Below are 4,695 nucleotides of genomic sequence, written 5' to 3'. Positions count from 1 at the left end.
CCCTCTGGAATCGGCCCTCACCCCTCCAAAGTCTATGGCTTACGGCGCTCTTCCAGGCCTTCGATGTTGAGTGCTCCACCCTCGAGATCGGCCCTGACCTCGACTCCGAGATTGGCATTGGATTCTGGGCTTTCATCTTCTAAGAGACTGGCATCGAAGGATTGATTCTCCGTGTTGACGCCTGCAAAGAAAAAGAACAAGTCGGAGCGAAGCCATAAGCATAAAGGCATGCATAAGTCTCTGATGCAGAGCACCTGCGGAATTGAAGAAGATCCCGCAGGGCCCTGGTCTCAGTAGGGAGCATGTTCCATAAGGCTGGGGCCAGGACAGAGAAAGCCCTGGCCCTGGTTGAGGCAAGACTGGTGTCCTTTGGGCCAGGGACCACCAGGAGGTGTTGATCTTTTGAGCCTAATGCTCTTTGAGGTGTATACGGGAAGAGGCAGTCCCTTAGATATGTTGGTCCCAGGCCTTATAAGGCTTTGAAGGTCAAAACCAGCACCTTGAAGCGAATCCGGTACTCAACTGGCAACCAATGCAGTTTGCAGAGCACGTGCCTAACCTGAGCCCGCACAGGTGTTGACGTCAGCAGGCGTGCTGCCGCATCCTGCACCAGTTGTAATTTCCAGATCAGCTTCAAGGGTAAGCCTGTGTAGACCGAGTTGCAATCAAGACTGGAAGTGACCATTGCATGGGTCACCGTTGCTAGGTCATAGGGGTGGGGGGAAGATGGGGCTTCAGTAGCCTGATCTGCCTAAGATGGAAAAATGCAGATCTGGCAACTGCAGCAACCTGGGCCTCCATGGAGAGAGAGGCATCCAGTGTCACTCCCAGACTCCTCACTGTCTGGGCCGGCACCAAAGGTGCCCCTTCCAGTGTGGGAAGCCTGGTATCCCCATCCAACCCCCATCGACCCAGGTACAGGACCTCCGTCTTTGATGGATTTGACTTCAACTGACTGCCGCAGCCATCCAGCCACAGCATTCTACTCTTGCTACTTTACCATGCCCAAGAGGGACAGGGGTCTCTGTCCGATTCTAGACTTGAGGACTCAACACCTTCACAGAGTACCACAAGTTCAAGATGACATCTTTGCAAGTCATCCTCCCATTACTGAGCCAAGGGGCTTGGATGGCCACCCTGGATCTTCAGGATGCCTACTTTCATCTAAATATCCGCCCATCTCATTGGCAGTATCTGCATTTTGCCATCGGACATCACCACTACCAGTATAAGGCTCTTCCTTTCAGGCTCTCCACAGCTCCACGAATTTTTACCAAATTGATGGTGGTGGCGGCAGCTTTTCTTCGCTTCCAAGGGATCACAGTCTTCCCGTATATCGACGACTGGCTTTTGGTAGCAAGCTTGCAGGATCCGCTTTCCACAAATGTACATCAGACTTTAGTCGTTCTTCAGAGATTGGGACTCCGTGTGAACCACGAAAAGTTGCACCTCGTCCCAGCTCAAAGGACGCAGTTCATCAGTGCGGTCCTGGATACAGAAGTGTGCAGAGCCTTCCTACCGATGGACAGGGCTCGGACTTCAATGGCACTGGTGAATCAGGTACAGACTGATCAATGGGTCACAGCCCACCAAGTACAGAGACTACTAGGCCTCATGGCCACGACTATGGCGGTTCTGAGGTTTGCCAAGTTACACATGAGACCTCTCCAGTTGTGGTTCCTGCACCATTTTCATGCAGATTGGATGTGCCAGTCTACCCATCTCTACCCCTCCCAACCCATGAGGGAATCTCTGCAGGGTGCCCCATTCCATCCACCACTATCACAATTGACACCACAGATGCTTCCTCATGGGGATGGAGGGCTTATCTCGACGTCCTCTGCACAGGCCACAAATGGGATGCCCGCACAGCAGCTCATCATATAAACTACCTAGATTTGCTGGCAGTCCAGAGAGCCCTGCACTGCTTCCAACCCCTGCTGACCAAGCATTGTGTGGCTGTTCTCACAGACAGCAGGACTGCACTCAGTTACCTCAACCATCAAGGGGGTACAGTGTCGGGGAGCCTTTGCCATTTGGCACTCAAGCTCTGGGAATGGTGCATACAATGCAATGTCTTCCGCATAGCTGTGCACATTCTAAGATCTGGGAATGGTGCATACATTGCAATGTCTTCCGCATAGCTGTGCACATTCTGGGGACTTTGAATGTACAGGCAGACCTCCTAAGCAGGGGGCAATCTCAGTGTCATGACTGGAAGTTGAATTGGACATTATCTTCACCCAGTCTTCATCTAATGGGGATGGCCAACCATAGACCTGTTTACAACCAGAAGGAACAGGAAGTGCCCCCTGTTCCACTGTCAGGGCAGGACAGACCCTCATTTGCTCAGCGACGGTCTTCTATACCCTTGGGACCAGGACCTGCTGTACATGTTTCCACCACTTCCCCTACTTTCAAGGGTGGTCCATAAGATACTGAGGCTCAACCCGGACTGCATCCTAGTCACCCAGTGGTGGCCGAGACAGCCTTGGTTCCCCATTCTGATGGACCTGTCCCTAGGCCTGTTTCACCCCTTTCCGAATATACCGGACTTACTGCTGGCCACAGACAGGCAGTTGCTTTACCACAATGGGGCCAGGCTGAGGCTGACAGCTTGGCGCATTCGTCCCGCGCCTACTCCAATAGGGTTTCAGAAGTCTTGCTGAACTCTAGGAAGGAGTCTACGCATAAGTCTTACAAGATCAAGTAGTCTCGCTTTGTTTCCTTCTTGGGACTGTGCACGGCATTACCCAGTACTGCAGGGCTCAGCCGGATTCTGGACTTTCTCACTCTTCCATTCGGGTGTATCTGGAGGCCATTTCCGCGTACCATGAGTCGGACGATTTCTCAGTCTTCTCACATCTGACCTCCTAAAGGTTTATTAAGGGACCCATGAAGCTCTATCCTCCGGTCCGTGACCCAGTCCCCTTATGGGACCTTCTGCTAGTATTACAGTACCTCACTAGGAGACCATTCGAGCCGATGGTGACGTGTGAGTTGAAGTATGTGGCGTGGAAGAGTGAATTTCTGGTAGCGATCATGTTGGCTAGGCAGGTAGGTGAGCTGTTGGCCTTCCATGATGACTCATTGTATTTGTGTTTCCTGTCAAATGGTGTTTGCCTTATCCCAGATGTGGGTTTTTTTGCCAAAGGTGATTTTGGACTTTCACCTACACTCAGAAATCTTCCTACCAGACTTCTTTCTGGACCCTCAAAGAGATGAACATAGACTCTTGCACACTTTAGAGGTCAAAAGAGCTCTCCTCTTTTACCTAAATTGGACGCGCTGTGCACGCCATGATGACCATTTGTTCATCTCATACACCTTGCACTCATTGGGGTCCCATATTATGGCTCAGCGCCTTTCAAAGTGGATTGTGGAAACGATTTGACTCTGCTGTCTTTTGGCCAAACAGCTCCTCCCGTTGCGTCTCAGGGTGCATTCCACGAGGGCGATGACTATATCCACAGCATTCCTGAAGGGTTCATCATTGTCTGATATCTGCAAGGCTGCGACGTGGTCCACACCGAACACATTTATCAGGCATTATGCACTAGATGTTCAGACACAGCACAGAGCTGATTTGGGACATCTTATCCTGTCTTCTGCTTCACACTGATTCCTGCCAGCACCCTCCTCCAGGTGAGCCATTGCTTTTCATTCTCCCATGGGTGTGATGCACAGAGACCATGAAGAAGATAAACAGGTTGTTTACCTGTAACTGATGATCTTCGAGTGGTAATCTTTCACACCACCCGCCCTTCCTTCCCCACTGCTGCCAGGTTTTTTCATTGCTTTCTGTACAGGGGTCAGAAGGAACTGGTGGGATGTCCGTGCCCCACCTCCTTGGGCATGCACAGAGGGGTTCTCGCACAGGCCCGAGGTGGAGGCGCGAAAATCCCATTGTGAGCTTTGTACAATACCAATCAGATCAGCACAGGCACACTAGATTCCATGGCTGTGAATGCACAGATGGCCACTCAAAGATCATCAGTTACAGGTAAGCAACCTGTTTTCCCCCTGTATAGATCTATAGTGGGCTGATTTTACTATGTATAGTTCTGGTCACCATATCTCGAAAAATGATACTGTAGAGTTGGGAAAGATCCAGAAAAGGGCAGTTAAAATGACCATGGGAGTTTAGGCAGCTTCCCTATACCGAAATGTTAAGGAGTTTGTTACCTCTCAGTTTAGGAAAACATGATTAAGTGGGGACATAATAGAGGTTTACAAAATCATGCATGGAGTGAAAAATGTGGGTAGAAATTTTCTATCTCTTTCATATTATTGGGATTCAGAAGTAAATTTAGGACAAAGTACTACTTCATATAATGCATAATCATAATGAATTGCCCCAGTGATGACTACTAATTTAGATCACAATGAAAGGGAATTAGATAAATTCATAAAAAGTTACGAGTCATCATGATGAAATGAAAATCCCATGTACTAAGGCAGTAAATTTCCAAAATACTGCTGGGGGGCAGCAAAAAGTACAGCTGTGTTAGCCTATGTGCCCTACTTGTAGGCCTTTTGGGGATAGTAGTGGCCACTCTGCACTATGCTACATGAACCATCAGTTTGCTCTCAAATAACAAAAAAACCAACAACTATGATCAAGAAAGAAGTGCAGCTTCTTCGCGACCCCCCCCCCCCCCCGGGGGCCTTGGGAAAAGGGGCCTGGCCAGGGGG

This window comes from Gekko japonicus, unplaced genomic scaffold (genome assembly GCF_001447785.1).
Source record: "Gekko japonicus isolate JY-2015 unplaced genomic scaffold, Gekko_japonicus_V1.1 scaffold720, whole genome shotgun sequence".
Classification (NCBI taxonomy): domain Eukaryota; kingdom Metazoa; phylum Chordata; class Lepidosauria; order Squamata; family Gekkonidae; genus Gekko; species Gekko japonicus.
This window is presented reverse-complemented; position numbering follows the sequence as displayed.